Below are 21,640 nucleotides of genomic sequence, written 5' to 3'. Positions count from 1 at the left end.
ACAGGCTCGTGGAGGCGATGGCTGGGTCCAGCAATCTGCGTGCCAGGAGTGCTGTGCCTACACGATTCGCCTTCCCCAAGCAGGGAGAACAGCCTGCTCTTAAAGTAAGGGAAAAGCCATTACCCTTCTGTGCAAGTTTGTAGGCCAAATCTCAGATCTGGTCCTAACTGCTGAGGCATCCCTGCAACTTAGGAAATTACCATCCTTGTTTTACACATGAGAAAACTCTGGCAGAGATAAGGTAGATGGTTCAGGCATGCCTCTTCCCTCTGTGCCCCCCTCCTCCTTTAACCCCCTTCACGCCACCAGCGAGGTGACTCCACAATCCGCTCAGGAATCTCCCAGCAAAAGAAAAAGCTTTAAACAAAATACAATTTTACAGTTCATTTCAGTTAATCACAGAGTCTATGTTCCGAAATAATCTTCTCAGCATTGCCTATGGAGAGAAGCAATGGCTGATTGGCATTCCATTACTAAACAGCTAAGCCATTCATAATGCAAAAAAACAGACTTGATGGAAAGATTTGATTCAGTTTTCAAGCTAGACTAATTCAAAACCCAGTGCTCTATAAATCAGAGCAAATGTTCTTTATAAAAAAAATACAGCCAGAGCCCACGTGCAGCATCAGATCTATGATTTATGCCTGTATCCCATTAAACTGAAGGACAAGTGAGGGGAACACGGGGCTGTCACTGAGTACTAGATTCCCATCTGCCCTATAATAAACATGTTCAATGACTGCAGAAATAGCCTCGATGTCTGAGGGATGTTTGGGGACGTTTTCCTTCGGGGAGGGAGCACCACTAAGCTCTGCCCTCCTCTTGCTGCCTGCAGAGACAGCAAAGCCTGCAGAGGGGTAGAGAGCGGAGCAGAGCAGCTTGCATGCCTTGTAGCGTCGCGGCCATGCAAAGGAGCTCCCAGGCGCAGCTGTTTCCCGGGCAGGCACTGCTCACAGATACACCACCCCATGCACTGGTGTGCACATGCACTGAGGAAGCTGCACGCTGCAGCCCCAGACACCGTTGTGGCTTCTGGGCACCATCACAGGGGCACGTTCTGCCTCAGTACAGGTTATTGACTCGCTCCAGCTCTGCTGACACCCGTGGTTTATCCTTCTCCTCTGCACCACCGTAAGTCCTGGAGTGTCCTGCTTGCAGAGAGCAGAGAACAACATTTCTCAACACGCTGACACGAGGCTCAGCAGCTTAGAGAAGGGACAGCGGGTGGGATCTCTCCTCTGAGCAGCTCTCGGCTCATGGCGTGTCTTGACAGACACACAGACAGTGGTGTGCTGCCCAAGGGCAGCTCGTGTGGGAAGTGCTGGGGTCCCACATCAGCCTCCAAATCCAGCTGCACAGGCGAAACCACGAGCGGCTCTGACCCGGGGACATTTACCCCGCCCTCCTCTGTCCTCTTCCCCGTTGCGCTGGTGCGAGTTGTGCTGATAGTCTCACGCTGGAAACCAGACTTCTCCAAATCTGGCAAGTTAGGATGTGTTGAGAAATTTGTATCATGAAAAGCTGATTAAGGAATGAAATAGTAATTTTGGGGGAGAAATGCAAGAGAACAAGCCCAAAATTTACAGGATGGAGCATCCTCTCCTGCAGAGCATGCATGCTGTCTATCTCCACACCTTCCTCCCTCGGTGCAGGATCTGAACCGCAGAGACTCTGGGTGGCTCAGCCAGGTGAGGTCTGTTGGAGAGGGAGGATTTTCCTAGGAGTGCTCACCCTCAAGCTGCAGCACAACAAAGCAGCCCAGAAAATGCCCAAAATTCATTTCCTTCCCCCTAAACGTCCCTATCAGATGGCAGCTTCATCACTCTTCAAAAGCCCAACATCTTTTTCAACCTTGGCACAATGAGCAGTGTTGCAGGCTGAATCCCCGGGTTTGGGTTTTTTTTTCTCTGCTCCCCAGGAATGAATTTACAAGCAGACCTCGCTGCCTGTATCCTGACATTGTTTACTTTCTCTGTAGTTCATAAAGTATCGGGTGGAGCCGGGGGCTGTTAACATCTGTTGGCAATCTAGAGCTCACAGGGAAAAGGATGCCATCTTTCAGGAGCCGTCACTGACATTTTAAAAGCCATGTCTGAAATCCCCAAACAATTAAGAGGCATCTTTTTTACATTCCCTCCCTATATCTGAGGCATTACGCAGTCAAGGCACCAGCTGAGAAGTACATGTTGATCTTGACAGGAAAAGCTACGATTAATGAGCAATGGAGCACTAGCAATATATAACTTTCAGGCGGAGCCATCATAATTCAATCCAAACAGTAATATCAGGGTCTTTCCTTGGAGGAGTCTAAGCAGCAGTTAAATATTAAATAAAAAAGATGACATTTTATTTTATTTTCCTTTGGCAATTCTGTATCTCCTGATTCAAAGAAGCATAAGGTAGAAAGTGCCACCATGGAGGAGGAAGGAAAATTTAAATGCAAATTCATCTGCCCCCAGCCTGGGCTATAAAAGTGCTTAATGGGGGAAGAGGAGAACAGGTCTGTGGCACTCTGCTGCACTTTCTGGACTGATTTACCACCTGGACTTGTGCCCTTTGTCTTTCTATCATCATTCAAATTGCTGGAGTTGTTCTAGGAGAAAGCTTCAAACTTTTCTTGCTGGTTTTGTGTGTGCGTGTGTGAAGATGCGTTCGTTTAAAAACCCCAGTAATGCACAACCTGCACGGAAGCCTTGGTCTGTCATCCCTAGTTGAAGCAGATTTAATAACTGAATGCAACAGGTCCCTCTTGCTCTGAATATGGCCTTTCTCTCTTCGACTTCTCTGAAGTTCTGCTTCTGTGCAATGCCCCCCTTGCTGCCCCACCACCCCTGAGGTGACACTGCGTTTCAGCTCTCTGTTTCCAGCCATCGCGTTTCAAATCACCGCTCGCACCCCCTGGGTGGGTCCTGGCCCCTTCTCCCAGCCCATGTTCTTGCGATTAGAGCAGAAATCTCCGTTGTGGCCTCTCCATACCTCTCCACCTCATTGATTCCTCATTTCTTTCCAAATCTCACATCATCCCTTCCCCGGTGCCATCCCTCTTCCCCCCTTCCTGGCGTTAGGGCTGAATGATTTCATTAATTCCCCCAAGCGCTGCCCACTTCACTGCTTTCACTAACGACTCCATCAAACATCTACTGACATCTGGTATTTAACTCTCCCGACCGTTTTCACACACATTTTGCATGTGAGCGTTACTGACCCGACCACGGCAGCGCTGCCTGGGTCAGCTCTCAAGGTGGAATCACACCGCAGCAGCCACCCTCCGTGCATTAGTATTTATTAAACAAAGTGCGGCGACTCCTCCATCGCTGACCACAGTTCCCCTCTGTGCTAAGTATTGTACAAAAATGCCCAGAAATTATAGTCCCTGCGAGGAACTGTAGGAACAGGGAGAGCAAATGGGGAGGATGAGGACTTTTAGGGTGAAACAATGGGTACCTGATGGGCTGCGGGTGCAGAATACTTGTATTCAGCCCCTCTCTGTAAACCTCATCCTGCAAATGTTTGGCAAATGCATGGGATTAACTCTTGGTTGGGTTTTTTTGGTTTTTTTTTTCAGTTGGAAGAGCAAAATCTCTGCTTCTTGTCCTGATGGTGCCAGGCTCTGCTGCCAGCCACAAGTGTTTTTCTAAGGAAGCAGAGGGCAGGCCATGGGGCTGCTCAGTAGAGCTGCCGAGAGCATTCCCGGCATGGGAAACAAAGCCTCAATTCATGCTAAATCTGTTTTGCTGCAAGCTGAGCCTAAGCCTGCTCCCAAGGCTTCAAGGGGGTGCCCAGTGACCCATGACACAGCCCACCCTTGATCCGGGTGATCACAGCCTGGCAGGAAAGGAGCCGTCTGGGAGCTGCATGGGGCAGACTGTGGGACAAGTCACCGGGGGGGGGGCTCTGACGCCCAGCCTCTCCCCCAGGCACCCCCAGCACGGTCCCCACGGTGCCGTTGCAGGTATGGGCTTGGAGGCTGCCCTGGGCGGAGGGATGCCCTGCAGCACCTCGCCAGCACTGCCCGAGTCCCCAGTATTCCCATGGCCGTGTCCTCGTTACGGCTGCCTCACGCTACGATAACCCACCTTGTCCTCTGCTCTGGCCGCAAGCGGTTAAGTGACAACCCAGAGCGACGAATTTCACAACTAGAGAGAGAGTCACAAGATGGTGTGGGAAAAGAAACGGGGAAAGATGAACTGATGCGTCCGAGATCACACTGCAGGTTAGGGCTGGAGCGAGGAGCAGAGGGAAAAGCAGTCCTTTCACCTCTGCGAATCAAATGCTTCCAGGCAGTGAGAATAGGTGAGCAGCCCTGCAGAAATCTCTCTTGCTCTCTCCAGCACCAGAGAGGGCTGCATTTCAGAACTGAAGTCCTGTACAATAACAGAGCTGATCCATCAGATAAGGGAGACAAACAGGAAAGGGAAGAGGTACCTATCTCAAATTCTGCTTGAATGTAGTGCTTTATTCATGAGACAACAGTGCCTCCACAGCAATGCCGACTGTGCTAAAGCCACGCAGCAAAAAAAAACAAAACCCACTCAATGAAAAGTTACAAAACAGGCATTTAAGTGGAAGGACTTAGAGAAACAACAGCACAGCTAAGCAAATAGCTCCATGCATTTAGCAAAGGCCTCATTGGCCCCCACGGCAAGCAGGCGAGACAATACCAAACACAAAACAAACAGAGTGAATCTGCAGTTCAGGCCATTTTTCAAAGACCTTCCAGCAGACCTGCCCCATGAGCAGCTTTTGTTTCCTTCCATGTTTCTTTGCCAGCCGCATGTGGAAGGCTCGTTGACTTTCCAATCCCCCTTCACAAAAGGACGATATTTTACCAATCAGCTTTTCTTGGGAATAACTTCTGCTTTCAAAATCAAAGGCTTTTTTTTTTTTTTTTTCCCCTAATGATTTAAAGTCTGTAGCATTTTTGGAGGGGGTGGGGAGAAGTGGATAGTGGTGGAAAAACACATCTTAAGGCTTTTAACTCTGCCCAGATAAGAGAACCGCACTAAATTATTTCCAAAAAGAGAGCAAAGGTTAAGATAAGGCTCTGTGTTGTTCAAAAGTAGCTCAGTAATTCCATTAGAGAGAGAACCGGTAAAAAGCAAGCAGCTGAAGATGGAGCAAAATAGATTTTCCTGGGAGTTTAACATAATTTTTGTCTCAATGGAATTAGAAGGAACTTTCTTAACGAACAGGCTCTTCTTCCCCAAGGAAAAAAAGACACGAATAGTCAGCTTGAAGACCTGCGACTTACAAGGTTTGCCCACAAACCCTTGCCTGCCTCCTGCGACACATCCTTTTAGGCTGCTGTGATGGTTTTTTGGCTGAGTGAGCCCAAGGATCCAGCTTTCGGCATCCTCCTCCGGAGAGCTGCACCTCGCTGCCGGGTGCAGGTCAGCACTGCGGCGAGGAGGAGACGTGGTTTACGGGACTGGTATTTGGAGAGGGGACTGTGGTCCCGAGGTTTCCCTACCAAGGCTGGACTTTGTTAAGCTTTTGACAGAATGTTTTTTTTTTTTTTTTCCATGAGGTCTGCCTGCTTCCTGCTGCAAATTTCAATATTTCACTGGGAAAACAAGAAATCCTTGGCTTTCACTTGACGTGTTATTTGTTTTCAAGCAGGATGTTGTGCCAAAATGTTGACAAGTTTCCAATGAAAACGAAAACTCCTCTTGCGTAAGTTGTCTGCGAATCACTGCTCCCTTCTTTTTGCCAGTTCAGGCTACTTCCACCCTGAACCTGATTGCCTCAGACCTATAAAGGAAATAACTGCTGTGCCCAAGGCTACTTAAAGCTCACTCCATGACGTGCAAGTCCCCACAGCATCTGCAGGCCGCACACGCAACCTGGCTGCCTGGCTCTCCTTGCACTGCCGAGCGCAAGGTCTAGGAGGTCTCTCCCGTTGCTTCCCCTTCTCCAGACCAGCTTCCCGGCTGTGTGTCCCCCTGAGTCCCACTCAGGCTGCTGCACTGCCTTGACACAGTGGCTGGATAGCCCAGTCCCATTGACTCGCAAGTGGCTTAAATGGATGTCTCCTGTGACTAGTGTGTCAACAACGGGTTGCAGAAATACTGGTTTTTTTCCTTTTCTTTCTTTTTAGAGTTTCCAAGGTGTTACCCCAATGAAGGGAAGCGTCATAACTTCTTTCCTTGGGCCACAGAAAGGTCAAAGTGAGAAGGAAAGCGGGAAGAAAGAAGCTGAGACTGCAGGTGCCCTACCCACAAGGACTACCTGTCTCCTTCAAAAGCAGCATCATCGCAAGCCTTCACCTAAGAGGCAGCAGGACTTTCATCCACCGGCACTCTTGGCAAGACAGTGAGGACGGGCTCATCCCCGGTAGCGTGGTGGTAGGAGGGGGCATTGAAGCAAAGCAGCTCACCTTCACAGCAGGCTGTGGAAATGATGGGAGGCTGCCCTATGCTTTTGGGGGACAGTACGAAAATTTGGCCCCAGACTGTGTCAAGATAGAGTTTACCAGCAGCATTATTGGTATCTCAGCACAGGGCAGCAGGAGAGGAGCTCTGTGCTGTGACAACGCTCATGTTGCACTGAGAGAAACCTCATTTCTAACCACCATCTGTAAGGCTCTGGATGTAAGAATCATAACATAGATTAGGTTGAATTTTAAAACACATTTCAAGCAAGCATCTGAAAACATTTTGCAAACAAACATGAAGGTGTTAAGCTTCACAGCAACTAGGTGAAGAAGATTAATATTTGTCTTCTAATTAGAGATTCAGAGAAGTAGAAGCATAAGAAATAGGACTGATTCAGCGTGGCATAAAGTGAGTGTTTAAACCAAAACCTAATTTTTGGAGTCTAATGGATTTGGTGGGGCTTAGGAACATGCGTAAACATGCTGAGTTAGGGACTTCAGAATTTTCAGAGCTGGCTAAGGGAGTTAGGTACCCACTGATATACAGGGAACTAGAAAAATAATACAGATTAATTTGAGGTCCACCTCAGCGCAGCATGCCTGTGCATAGGATGGGATGCATGTGGTTTTAAGATGATACCTTATGACCAGGTTCCTAAAGGCCAGCAAACCATAACAGCCCATCGCTCACTGTTTTCTCCCGAGCTGTCAGGTTCCTCATGGGACAACTGTGGGTCCTGTGGCTCAGCCCCGAAGTGGGCCCCCCAGCCAAGATCAGGTGCTCTGGAAGGTCAGATGTTCTTGCTATGCTGTTGGTTGGGCCTGGAGCCCCTCCACGCTCTGGTTATGTTTGCCTGTGCTTGGGCAAGCGTGTGCCCAAAAGCGGCTGTCTGAAATGAGGCAGCTGCCTGGATCAAATCGGCTCCAATGGCACAAAGTCTTTGAGGTGTTTCTGCTGCAGCTTTCACAAAGGCTAGCAGGGCAGCCTGGCTTCATCCACCTGTGTCCTCCTAGCACCCTGCAAGTGTGTGTGTGGGGGGTAGCAGAGCGCAATTCCTAACAGGAGTAGTCAGTGTGAGGCTTACCATGGGTGCTGTGAGTGAGCCACCCCTTGCAGGACCCTGTCTGCTTCCCAGACCTGAGCTCCACTCCTTTCTTGTAGGAGAAATTGGGCTACGCTACAAAGGAAAAATCAGTCCAAAGTGCTTAGTAAAGAAAGGCCCCAGAGCTGTTTTCCATTAGCTGCCATTTCTAAACAGACTCAGAGAGGGGGAAAAAGAATCAAAACAAGGTCTGTAACCACTGCAGAGCCTGTCCTGACGGCTTCCCACTTCTTAGCAGGGATTGCATAATCCCCCTACCCCAGCTCCTCCTGCTGAAACTCATGGAGACGCGTTCCCTGTCATCTCCGAACAGGATGGTGGCGGGAGGGGAAAGTTACTGCTTGTGGGAGCAACAGAGCACGTGGGACTTGTTCTGCCTGACAAAATCGCTCTCTGCCATCCACATCTGCGTATCACCCTCTCCATATCAACCTCTCCACCGACACAGGCAACAGGGAGGTGAAAGCAGCAGCCGCCCTGCAGCACTTTTGAGCAGTGCTGATGTCCCCATTCATAAAGGGGACAGAGCTCTTTGCTTGAACAGGGGACAAGGAGATGAGATGCAGTGACAAATGGGGAGTGTGGACTGATGATGTGACCTACCGAGCTCAGCGTCCCCCCTGAACAAAGCATGGGGAAGAACTGGAGACTGTCCCTTGCAGTCAGAGCCTCATCTCCCTACTCACTGACCACTCCGTGGTGCTGATCCCTGTGCTTGGGGTGTGAACCCCTGCCCATTCCAGCCTTGTTACTGTGTGGCTTCATGTTCCCTGATCCCAGATTTCTCCAGTGTCAGCCCGATTGGGAGCAACTGTGATGTCTGATCTGGGCTCTGGACAGACGGTTGGGTTTCTGCTGAGACAGGAGTGTGCGACATGATGCATGACCTGGGGCTTTACAGCACTTGTCTGATGGCAATGGAAAAACTGGATGGGTATAAATGTTTCAGAAACACAGGTATTTAATCAAAAAATGTCCTTTTGTTCCCATCTGCTTCTTCCCTTCATGACCTGTCCTCGGACTCTGGGCTGACCTTAATAGCATTCACCATTACGTCCCTCTGTAAGACAGGAGGTAGCCTTGGAGAGGGGCTGGTCTGAAAAAACCCTCCATGTCACGTGCAGAATATACTCTCCCCGTCTGCACAGGCGCTTAAGAGCACCCTTCCCTCTCCCCAGGGTGCTGTGGGGAGAAATGACTTAAAAATGGCTTAGGGCAGAGCTCAGAAGGGTGGAGTGCTGTGGCAGCATCTGTGCTCCCTTTTTCTCTAGCACTCTTGGTCCTCAGAAGCCCTTTGGGCTGGAAAACCACCCACAACTCAATCATGAGGACACAGCTTTGGTGGGAAGCTCTGGCTGAAATTTAGCCGAGTGCAGCTTTTGGGCTGGGCTCCGGCCAGTCTTAGACTCTCATGGCCTCTGTCGCTTCTGCAAAGCCCTTACTCAGAGATACCACAGCTCAAAACCAACCAGAACGTGCTCTCTCACATCCCTGCTTGCCGCCTAAGAGCAGGGCGATTTCAACCTTCCCCCTTCTCAAGGGAAAATCGGGGAGGCAGGGAGGAGAGGGAAGCGGAGGCAGGGCTGGTCCGTCGGCATCCCTGCTTTGGAGTGCTCCTGGGGAAGCAAGATAGCCAGGACCTCAGGGACCTGAGCCAAACCAAACGGGTGCCTCACCAAAACAACATAATTCATCTGTGCAGCATTCCCAGGGAATCAGGTGTTAATGGGGTGTCACATTTGTCTTGCTGACAGCTGGCATCACCGATAAGAATTAATCAGCTATAAATAAATAATAATGATAAGCCCCCTCCAATAACTACTAACAAGGCTATTTGAGCATTTTTTTTAAATTTTTTTTTTTTTAGTGTTTCTCTTATCTTACACAGAGGAGGGGAGAAAACCAGCAAAGAAGATAAAAATGTTGGGTAAATCCAGCATGGCTGGATTATGCTATTGGACCTGAGCATTTCAATGCTATGGAGCAGACATCTGCTTCATGCTCCTGGCTGATAGCAAGCACAGGCAGCTTTATCACTAGTTCGGTTTCCAGGCAAATATTTTTCAAGTGCAAGCAGGGTCTTTCAAAGCCTTGCACATGCACATGCACATACAATACACATAAATGCTGCTTCTGCAAGATTTGTGCTGGAGTTAGGCTGGACTGAAGGGAGAGGGGGTCTCCTAAGAACAGTTGTTAACAAGCTGCAAGATAATCAATAGTCTTGATGAAGACACAGTGGGTTTCTGTAGCCTGGAGTTTATGATTTTGTCATAAATAGAAATAATTGATCATCTGTTAGCTAACATCGTTGTAAAGGGTATTGTAGATACTCTGTGGGCGCTTGTTCTTCTAGGCAAACAATTGTGCCTATAAACCCAACCTGGATCCACATCAGCGATCTATCGTACCTGCTCTGGTCAAAGAAGGAGGTGATGCTGAGTCTGGTTGCGGTGACTGTTGTCCCTCAACGCAACCACCTCACGCTCTGCTAATGTGCCATGGGGATGTGGAAGCAGCTGAGCTTGGGGGTGGACACGCAGGTGGTAGATGGGATTCAGACATTTGTGGCAGTTGCAAGTGCCTCCTCACAGGCCCTCTCCTCTGAGGGACAACTCTCCAGCGCGGGGTGGGTGGCAGTGGTGGCCTTGGTCCGTGCTCACCATTGCCCCTGACATAATATGCCGGGAGCAGACACTGCACCACCCACTGATGGGACAGGGTGAGCAGTTGGCTTTATTTCTCTTCCCTCATTCTCCTCTGGCAGGGCATGTTTTCACAATTTTATCCTCATTCTAGGGTAGCAAAACTCCCTTTGCACATCAGGGGAGAGAGTTTCTACGAGAACAATGTCAAACAATTTTTAAAAACCGAAAAAAGAATCCAAGATTAAAGCAAAAGTATGGTGAGACCTTGGCCAGGATGATCAAGGCACAGCTGACGTCTTGGAAACTTTACAGGAGGGCTTATGGGACCTCCATTTAAAGCTCATTGCTCTCTGGTCTGTAGCAGTGAGTCCCATGCTCACTGATTCGTGGGGGGAAAGGCTCCCTCTGCCCCATCAAAATTCCCTGGACCACTCTCCGTCTGCTTTAGTGACCCTCTGTTCACATCCTGGGCCACCCTGGGAGGATGTGGCTCTTGGCAGGATCCTTTGGCCACCCTTGGCTTTAGCAGGTTTCCTAAGCAAAGCCATTCCTAAATGTTCAATTCAGCTTTACTGTATTTTCACACAAATATCAATGGGATCTTGTCTGTTAAAATCCCATCTATTTGAGCATATAATTTTCCCGGAGTCAGAATCTATTAGTGAAATCTCAGCCCCTGTGACAAGATAACAGAATCCTCAAATTAAATAGGGTTTCCACAATTACAGCTTCCCCCTTTCTTTCCCGGCATTAACACCATAAACGCTGCTGTCAGACAAGATAAGATCTGAATTCTATCCTGACAAGGCAAATGTTATCAGAGATCAGTTAATTACACACTGGATTTCAACAGAGGCAAATAAACCCCCTGTGGGTTAGTGTGAAAACTGCTGTCTTCCCACCAGCTTTTCCCTGGGCCACCCTCATCCATCCCTCTCTCTCCTCCACGCTAAAGAAAAGGGATCCCCATTTTCTGCCTGGTTTTAGACCTTTCCCCAGGCTAAAAGGGGCTGCCCCACAGCAGGTCGCTGATGCTGAAGAAGTGGAGGATGTTTCGAGCGTTACTTGCAGGAAGGGACTTGTGAGCAGAAGAGAAAACCTGTTGGTTTTGTTGGAAAGGAGGTCCTCTGGCTCTGGAAAGAGCTCTAGGGAGAAGCAGGAGCTCAGAGAGCAAAAAGGCTTGGGTAAGAGCTGGGCGCTGGTGCTCAATGGAGGTCTCATCTGCTCCTGGAGGCTGTGAGACCTGAAGCATTCATGCAGATTGTCCACTACATTTAACTTTTGACACCTAAATTGCATGTGCTTGGCTAAAACTGCCATCTGGGCTCATGCCACGGTAAACAGGTTATTTCACCCCACTCTGAATCAGTGGATGATTTGCTCTTTGCTTCTCTTCTTGCTGTTGCTGGCGGGACGGATCCTGCTCTCACTGCTTCAGGTGGTGTCTGGGTACAGAGTGGTCTGGAGAGACATCTCATCTGATGCCGCAGCACCAAGTGAGGTAAGTCCACGGGGCGAGTCCTGCTCTGCTGTGTAAATTAGGTTTGCCAGGGGAATGGGCAATGCTTATTCAGCCCTGTATACAAATGCAAGGTCTTTTCAGCATTCATTCTGAATTTACCTAGGTGTAATCCAGTTGCTACAACAGGTATAAATTTTAGGTAAATAAAGTAACTGCCTTCCCTTCTCCTGAACTCAGCATGATTTCCACCACTTTCTCTGAATCTTCTTTCTCTTCAGAATGGCTCACACTGAATTTTCTTCCTCTAACTCAGGAGATGTCTCACTCTGCTTTCAGGAAGGAAGACCAATTATTACTTCTCCCCCCCTCCCCGTCCCGATTTTTTCCTTAGAGGAACTGGCAGAATGGACTCATCCCTTCTCTTATCCTGTAGCTGGCTCTCTCCAGGCGTGAGGTTTTTTCCTTCTGCTTCTTTGTATTTGTAAATAAGGTATTTATACCTGACTTTGCATGGCAGCCTGTGCTGTATGGGAGATGTTTCTTAGGTTGGTGTGAGTTAGCATGGTGCTGTATTCAGATCATCTACTGCAGCACGGCAGGTGGATGGGATACTTACTACTGGTGCATCCCAGGAGACTGATGGGGACAGTAGAAACCTACTAAAAGCTGTCAACCACAGTTGTTGTGGCAAGAAACAAGGGCCAGATTCAGAAAATTACATGCAAAAGCAGAGGCTGTAGCTATCTCCGTTCGTGGCTTTAAGCATCATGTTCAATCCTACATGGTAACTACTGAATTACTTATTTTTTGCTTAAACACAGGTACCACCAATGGTGGCGTGAATGCAACCCATCATGGGGAGTACACCAGTTAAAGGATACGTCCCAAATCGTCTTGTCTTGCTGGAGAGTGGCTTCGTTGAATCTGCCCTTATCGCCAAAATTATGCCTGTCTCTACTGGCTCTGCCTTTTTTTTTTTTTCCCCCCCTGTTCTGTTTCTTTCTGTCCTGCAAACGTATGCAGGGTGTTCCTGCGACTGGCAGGGTTTACTCAACCGCTGATAACTCCAATCTAGCCTAACAAAGAAGTAAATGCACAATGACATCTCTTGCGCGAAGAGCTGTCATAAAGTGCGGCTGGCAATCCAAGTGGTATAAATGCTCTTTCGATTAAGTGCCTCATTGAGGTAAGTTGATGATGCTCCATTAGGCTGAAGTGATAGACTTCTAGTTCTCGACACAATCGGTGGGGAGAGGGACTCGGTGCTGGAGCAGGCAGCGCTACGCTCTTGCTTTCTCTACTCTCCTGCAATTCTCTTCACTCTAGGATGATCTATTGCAACTTTCCCACTTCTGTGCAGGGGAAGGCTCTTTATGGCCCATCACTGCGCACGGGGCTCAGGGCTGGTCACTCAGCACCCCGGCTGGGCTCCCTGGAGGCCAGAAACAGGTTGGGCAAGCCCCATCATGGGTTGTAGCACGGGAATATCTCAGCCACATGGCGGGACCGGCAGGGGCACTGCACTTGGGCTTCTTGACTCACTCCTTCCTCTGCTTCTCCCTCCACCTCCAGGTCTGCCATCCATCCTCTTGCAGCACGTCCTCCCCTGGACCAGACTTTGTGGAGGACAGCAGTCTTGATGCAGCTTCTGGAGTACCAGAGAGTTGTGTTGAATCTGCTGTGTATTTTTTATACTGCAATAAAAATAGCTTTACCCCCCCACCTAGGTATAATAAATAATACCATCATTTTGAGCTTGTTGCTGCAGCTTTTATTTAATTTAGGAGAAAAAGAAAGAAAGAAGGAAGAAAAGAAAGAAAGAAAGAAGGAAAGAAAGAAGGAAAGAAAGAAGGAAGAAAAGAAAGAAAGAAAGAAGGAAAGAAAGAAGGAAAGAAAGAAGGAAGAAAAGAAAGAAAGAAAGAAGGAAAGAAAGAAGGAAAGAAAGAAGGAAGAAAAGAAAGAAAGAAAGAAGGAAAGAAAGAAGGAAAGAAAGAAGGAAGAAAAGAAAGAAAGAAAGAAGGAAAGAAAGAAAGAAGGAAAGAAGGAAAGAAAGAAAGAAGGAAAGAAAGAAGCAAAGGAGGAAAGAAAGAAGGAAAGAAGCAAAGGAGGAAAGAAAGAAGGAAAGGAGGAAAGAAAGAGAGAAAGAAAGAAGGAAAGGAGGAAAGAAAGAAGGAAAGGAGGAAAGAAAGAAAGAAGGAAAGAAAGAAGGAAAGAAGGAAAGAAAGAAAGAGGGAGGACACAGATAATTTGTGGATCCAGGACGCAGTGAAGGTCCTGGCTGTGGCAACAGTGATCCCTTAGGAGCAGTCCCCAGCTTTCCACTCAAGGAATCAGTGTCCCTGTTGTTAAGCTTCGCCCAAGGAGGCCCTCCGGCTCTGCTAGAACTGTCTGAAGTACAATCAAGCCCAGTCCGAGTCAAGCAAGAAATTAAGATTCTCATTATTTAAACAGGAGCCAACTGCATGAGAGTGAAAGGTGGTGGTACCCCAACTACTAATTACTTCGGTTTTACTTGTCGTTGGTGACAGCTACTGTCATGCCTGCTGGGACACGGGAGGAGCTCCATCCATCACAGACCTGTTAGAGATGCACACTGGGAAAGGCACCGTTGCTACCTGATTTCTCTTTTCCATTCCACACACAGAGCACTTCTCTCCCTTATTAAACAGAGGAAAATGGAAGAACAAATTGGAATATGTAAAATGCTTGTTACTTGCATTTTCCACCTGCCTGGCATTTCCCGATAGGCTGTTTGCAGGGTGTCCATTATTGTTATTCACCGAGATAGCTATTATTATTTTTGTTACTTCCTTATTGAGCACGAAGTTATCAACTTTCCCTCTCACCTTGATAAAATAGGATGCGATTGCTTTCACAGTTAACAAGTCCCAAGCAAGTGCCATATTGGCTCGACTGGTGTGACAGCTTCTTGGCTAGTTGGTGACTCCAAGGGATACGTGTGAAACCATCACTTCTGCTTTAGAATGACATATTTTTACACCAGGCCACGAGACACAGCCATAAAAAAAAAAAAAGCAGCACTTGATTGCAGAGAAAAACACAGGGGTGGGAATGCAAACCCAAATTCAGCTTCTATTAGCTTGCAGAAAGCAGGATAGGTGGGTCACTGTCAGTAATTGTGCAGTATCTTGAAGATCCATTCCCTGAAAAGCCTGCCCAGAATTTAAACCAAACCTTCTGAGTACATACTCAAACAGGACTTCCATCATGTCAAACTTGTCAAAAGCGGGTAATGCAGATGAAACACTTTAAAAGAATCTCATTTTCAGGACAAGCTGATCACTCTTTCCTTGAAAATAAAGCCCTTGTAAAAGATCTTAATTTAAGCAGTCAAAGATTAAGCTGCTCAGAATGATTGCCTGCTTTCACTGGCGAATTTACTGGCATTTAGCAAGTAGCACAAGGCTGCCAATGGTGTGTCAGAGTGCTTCTGAGACCCATCGGGCTGAAAAATATCAAGTGGGGGACAAAAAGGAGACCACCAGGTAGGCTGTGGTGAAGACTGTGAATCCCCAAGTTAGGCTCTTGCAAAAAATAGAGGCACATTCCAGTTTTGCCGAGGCCAAGAACGCAGTGCTGTTGGTCTGGATGCTGACGCTGGTCAGGTGAGCATCACCCTTTCTGGGAGAAACCATTTCAGAGATGATCATTATAGAACCAGAAGAAATAAAGCCTGAAGATGGCTAGAGGGGTCACCTGCTGTCAGGGTGGGCTTAATGGCTCTATGAGTTGATCTTCACCCGTAGAGGAGGACCTTCGTCCTTAGAGGTAACAGAGTTCTTGCATGACCTTGGCATAGCCTATCGCTTCTCTGTCCTGCTCCCTGTCATTTAATGCTCCCAGTCTAGAAGGCAAATTGAAGATATTGTCTCCTAAGCAGTTGTTCAGGAGAAACTTGAGCAACAGCCAAGTCAGTGTTGGTCCAGCTGGAGGAGGGTCATTTTCTTCAGAAGGGTATAACGTCACTGCAGACTGAGAGCTGGGGGAGAACCTGGTGTAAAAGGGGAAAACAGAGGGATAAACGGAGAAGTTGGAGGAAGAAATCAAGGGAACAAAGCCCATTTCCTGGAGGTATTTGAGCTCTTGGTCAACTCTAGTATCAGCAAGCAGCAGGAAGCTTTATTTATATACTATTTATTTTTGGCTTGAAAAGAAATGTTCCCTTGTTTGACAGCTTCTGCCTGGATTTTTAGGCTATTTTATTTTCTTTTCCTTGTATTAATTTAATTATTTTTTGAGGGTGTATCTTAACAGGGCTACTCTGCCTCCATTTGCTTTTGTAGACACGGCTTCCAGGCATGACCTCAGTGGTAATACTTGTCAGTCGGGAACTCAGATAGCCTCCGGCTGGAAGCAGGCTCTGCCTTGCCCTTGCTTCCCCTCCTTGCCCTAGCTCTGATCTGCCCGGCGCTTTGTATCACAGCCTCAACGTCGAGAGAGACTTTGTGCTGCTGATGTGTAAGAGGTAGAGTTGAGCATGTTGCTAGCAGTCCCTGGAGGATAACTTTTCATTATTGATGTGGAAAGTGGAAAATAAAATAGACTATTACACTTTTTATCTTCAGGGAACATTTTTTTTCTCCCCATCCCCTCCCTTCAGATATGAAAGCATTTCAATTCAGAGAATCATTCTGAGTACAATGAAGAGAAGTCAATTCTGAGAGCAGCAGGCACATTTATTTACAGCGCAGGTGACTTGCGACATGTCTCTACCATGTATGCTTTTATTATTTCCCTGACAATCCCTGCGACAGGACGTCTTGTACCTCGAGTGCCACAGCTGTGCTGCTCTTTACAGTCATTAAACTTGGCTTTGAAGTCATAAGAAAAACCCTACTCCTCAAGTTCAAATAGTCCTGCAGAAATGGCAGGTGAAGGAAGTTAAACCACATTCCTTGGACTGAACCACAAGCCAGAGAAAGATCAAAGGACAGTGGGTGGAGAAAATAAAATTTAAAAAATCTTCCTTTAAGGGTATCAGAAGAGCTCTGTGCCTGTCCTCCACCCGCTCCGACGGCTGTGCCACGCGAGGAGAAAGCATCATCCTACACTTTGCAGATGGCAAAGCCCATGGACATCTGTGCACAGCTGGCATGCAGTGGAGCTCGCATTTGCCAGCTAGCCAGCCAAGTGGAAAATGGGTATTTGTAGGTACAAGCCCTTTGATTTTCCACTGGGAAAAGAACACAGGCAGTCAGAGATGGGAACGTAAATCAGAGCTCGCTGATATGGATCCAAGAAAGCTTCCAGATCAATATTTAAAAGAGTGAGCTAGTAAAGGAAAACCACACTCCCTCTCTATCCATCAGTGCTGCATGCAGCTGCTTATCTCATCTATCTGCTATCTCCTCCCAGGCTTCTCTCTTTCCAAATCTGCAGCACCATCTAGCCCTCTAATCATCTTTCTGTGCTCCAGTCTCAGTTCTACAAGAGAAGAATCAGGGCATTTGGCACCAAATATTGAGACCTCTTTCCACTATTTACTTACGTACAGGAGGCTCGGGAATGGAATTAGGATAAGAGATGCTGACACCGTGTTTTATCCTGCACAGGCAGGTCACTGCTGGTGGAGTTTATTGCAATCCACTGGGAAAGACTTGGCATCCTGGTAGCTCCAGGTAAGAAACTGCTGTCATTTTCCTGTTTGCTTTAGTATTGCTGGAGTCAGGAGAAGGAACATTTGGATGCTGTGGAGAGGGTCAATACGCTGTTAAATGTCAGCGTTGGCTGGAACAGCTACAGCTGTTTTAGCCTTTTGGAAAAATCACCCTTGGTGTCATAGCTGCTCTCCCTTCACGACAGTGGGGTGTTGCTACCTATAGCGATATTACAGCAGGAAAAAAAAAAAAGTCTGGAAACCAACTCAAAAATGGAGGGTTACATGAACCTAGCAGGCTGCTTTCATTTTACACAGTTTGCCTCTGCCCACTGGGCCAGGGATTTGTAGCTGAAATGCCATCTGTACTTCACAGGCTCTTATCTCTCTGGTGTGCTGAGATAGCACCTGATTACCATACTATCGGAGCATCTAGCTCTCTGTGATGTATTCATCCTCGTAGCAAGCCCGGGGATAGGTAAGTGCTATTATCTTCTTTGAACACACGGGGAACACTTCACTATGGCTCAGATCCCCGCTTCGAGGTGCAGTGCCAGCGAGGGCAATATTTATTTATTAAAAATGTAGTAGTTTGTACTGAGATGGGCATAAAATTCATCTCGCTTTGTCGGAAGTATAGCTGTTCTCTATAGGAAATGGCTGTCAGAGCCCTTTTGTACGTGGACAGAACGCAGCACTTCCAAGGTGTGGACCATCTCAGCCAGTTGTGGCTTACCTCAAACAGCCCACATGACCCATGAGCCTGTGTGCCCACTGACTGTCGAGGTAGGACTGCCATCTACCTTAAAGATATCTAAAGCTGGGTGAGATGAATGCCTTCGACATTCATTGGAATAAGACTTTTAAGGGTATTCTGTGCGTATTTTAGGTCTAAGTGACTTGCTCAAAGTGACCTTCGGGCAGTTTGGCACCGAGCAGGTTATTGAACACTGGTGACGCCTCGCAGTAGATCGCTCACCACTGGGCTGCCCTTCATGATCACAGCATCTGCTCAGATGGGATGAACTGCCCTTTGGAAATATCTTTTCATGCTATTGTCCATTAAGGCGTGGCTTAACTTTAAGGCCTAACTTTAAGGTGGGAAGTCTACTTTGATGAGATAGAAGTTCCACTGATGCACGCACTTCTACTTCTAGAGGTCCCTCCTCACGCCCTGGTGTTCCCAGTAGCACTTTATTGCCAGTGCTTCTGGGCACTGTTTCAAAACAGGACTAGCAAAGGACAGGTATGTGAGTGTGGGTGGGAGTTCCATTTGTGTGTATGTGTGTGTTGTGTATTGATACAGGAACTTTGATGTCATTCAGACAAGCTTGCCCAGGCAGCAAACTTCACATCTATGTGCAAATGAGGAGACAGTCATACTGAACTGGAGGGAGAGGATGCTAATGAATGTTCTTATAGGCTTTAAGGAAAAGATATTGCCCAACGCTGTGGAAAATTAAAATTTGTTTCTAATATGTATGGTAAATTTAATGCTAAAGACCAAAGATAAATGGGAAGAGAGTTTAATCTGAGCTGACCCCATTTTCGCTGGAATGTCATTTGCTATGGTTTTTGCTCCCTCTCAGAAAGCAAGAGACACGCTAATTAGTTCTTGCATTCTGCACATAAATTATTGCTCCCAAACATTTCAAGGAGAAAGTGAGGGATGCTGGGAAAGGCACTAAGGAAACTGTCCTGTATCCACAGTGTGTTCGCACATGATCATGAACCAAAGGACTGACGCTGTAGTGTCACCAGTGATTGTCAGGAGGAAGTCTCTTGGCCTCTGAGTGCTTCCCTGCTTGTTAGGGTCACTACCGCGAGATGTGGCAGCGATAGGATGAATGGGATGAAATTCACTTGGGGATGAAAAGATCTCCTTGACTAAAGAGGATCTGAAGTGTCCAGGGCTTGGCTGGTCTTAAGGTTCCTTGAAACGGACCCAACGTTCAGCTTTTTCAAAACCTACATGCTGCCCCCACTGCACACACATATATAAGGATCCTCTTTTGCATTAAACCATGTGATCACATAAACTGATCCAGCCAACTGAAAAGCTGACTTGCAAAAAATCCCTTGCCAAGCAAAAGATGAAACCAGAGGACCCCTTCTAGCCTTCATTCTTAGAGAAAAAAAAATCCAAAATAACACGATTTATGAAAATTCCCTAGAAAAAGATTAGAGTTTGAGCTTTATCTTCCTTAAATAGTTCCCTGTGAGGCTTAAAAAAGCTTTTCCAACACGCTGGGTTTTCAGAGCCGTGGGACAGGTTCCCCGTAAGGCACTGAACTTGCACAGCTCAGTAAAATGCAAAGGGTGGATAAAACTGAACTCCCAATAGCATCACTAGCATGGATGCACCACGTCCAAAATAGCGGGCCCGACACCGACCCGCCACATCCGTCACACCAACCTTCTCCTACCGGTTCACCTGTCAACGGTTCAACACTCCCGGCCGGTGCCGTGCTGGTGGCTGTCCTCAGCTGACAGGAGCTCAGCAGAAACTCATCAGCAGATGATCAAAGTTTAGAGTTCAGACGAAAGGCCTTAAAACTTGTCTCAGGGAGGTTCAGGGCCCTTCATGCCCTGTCAATGGAATTTCATTAGCTCATAACTATGACAGGTTATAATCAACCTGTCCAATTTTAATCTTGTCCATAGCTATGCTGCAGATTTTAACTTTTTTTTAATCATTTGCTTTATTTGAATTGTGAATGTGCCCTGCTAAAAGAAAAGACTCCCTAACTTGTTTCCTCCAGGCAACTGGAAAAGTTCCTCAAGCAGCCAGCCAGCAACTGATGTGTTTAAATGTCAGTGCCCAAGAGACAGGTGTTAAGGGAAAGTGGGTCATCAGAAAGGGTTAATTACTCTTTGTTGGGCTACCTAAGAGGAAATGGCACGAAACAGCCAGGCTAATTACCTATGTTGCAGTGCTCCAATCTGTAAGTTTGATTTGGCCCCTGATGGAGAACTTCCACGCCAGGACGTAGCAAAGGGTCAGTTGGGCTTGTTCAGAAGGACTGCCTCCCCAGAGATCCTTCGGCTGGAGCACAAAGCCCTCCAGTGAAAGAAGTCACTCCATTCCAGCAGGAGGCGTGCTTCAAACGCTTCAGCAGGGTCACTGGGCAAAGGTAAGTCTTCCGTCTGGAAACGAGGTGTGTGAAGTGAAGGTGTCACTCTTCTTGTTAGCTCCTGTTCTCACCCCGTGAGAACGTGCAAAAGAGACAGGAAAGCCTGAACACTCCAAAATCATATAAGGCATCTTATTTTAGTTAAAAATAATTTAAGGGCAAATTACAATTGCTTGCTTCGGTATGACTTTTTGGGAAGGGGGGCGCTTAGACCATGCTTGTGGGATTTCCTCCACAACCATCATACACATTTTTAGGTGGACACATGGAGCCTAGGTCTAACCACTGCACGATCTTTCTCTCCCTGAAAAGAAAGGCCAGTTGAATTCAGTAGTGCTTTGGCGCAACTTGTCTTCATTTGAATGGAGACCCCCCTACCCCACTGAGGTGTGAGCAGAGCGGGGAGGGCTGGGGGATGAGGGAGCAACCCAGCTCCAGCTGCCCGCGAGTCGGTGTGGTGTTCGCTTTGTGCCAATCGCTCGGAAAGCCTCTCGGTGGCCGGGTGAGGAGTGCCAGCTCTCTGGGACGCAGCTTTGCAGGCGATGATCTGGAACTGTCCATCATCATTAGAGCACTTCGCTTTCAAAAACCAGCCTGACAGAAGCGTTTCGTTCCGGGGCGGGGGGCAGGCGGTGAGGAGGTGATCTAAGAGGACATCTCCCCAGGCCACCTCAGGGGCTCGGGGCATCCTTGCCCGTTCCTGGCACGGTGCGTAAGGATTGCGCTCTATGCAAATGGCAATTAATAATTCAGCATTTTCCCCTTTCTGGGTGGAAGATGCTTGTTGGCTGTGGGAGGTGCGTGGGGCGGTGGGGCGGGCAGAGGCACGCTGGATGTGTCAGGACACCGCTTCAAACGGCAGAGAGAGTGGAGGAAACCAGCACGACCCTATAGAGTTTTTATACCAGTATAATTACCTCTTCTGGGCAGGCGGGATATTTTTAGCCTGCTTGCCTGAGGAAATTAAGCTCATATGATCATGTAATAAATGCGTGTGTGTTTCTGCATGTTTATTCTGACCTTAATAATTTTTGAACCGTGGGCAGTTTCAAGCAGATTTGATGAGGAGGAAAGCAGTCTCACATACAATTAAGTTTTTAGACATACTGTGGAAACAGTGGTCAGGGTAGAGGAGAGAAAGCCTATAAATGCTCCCAATCAGCATTTCTTGTCTGAACGACAGGCCATAGCGTGGGCTCCTACCTTATCAGACATCAAAGACTCCACACCGGGGGAGAGAATTTAGAAAAACCCATTCAAACAGCAGGAAAAGATTTGATCAGAGCTCGCAATCAAGCATGAA

The sequence above is a fragment of the Leptosomus discolor genome, chromosome Z (genome assembly GCF_034619465.1).
Source record: "Leptosomus discolor isolate bLepDis1 chromosome Z, bLepDis1.hap2, whole genome shotgun sequence".
Classification (NCBI taxonomy): Eukaryota; Metazoa; Chordata; class Aves; order Leptosomiformes; family Leptosomidae; genus Leptosomus; species Leptosomus discolor.
The sequence above is the reverse complement of the archived record's forward strand: the minus strand, read 5'-3'. Positions refer to the sequence as shown.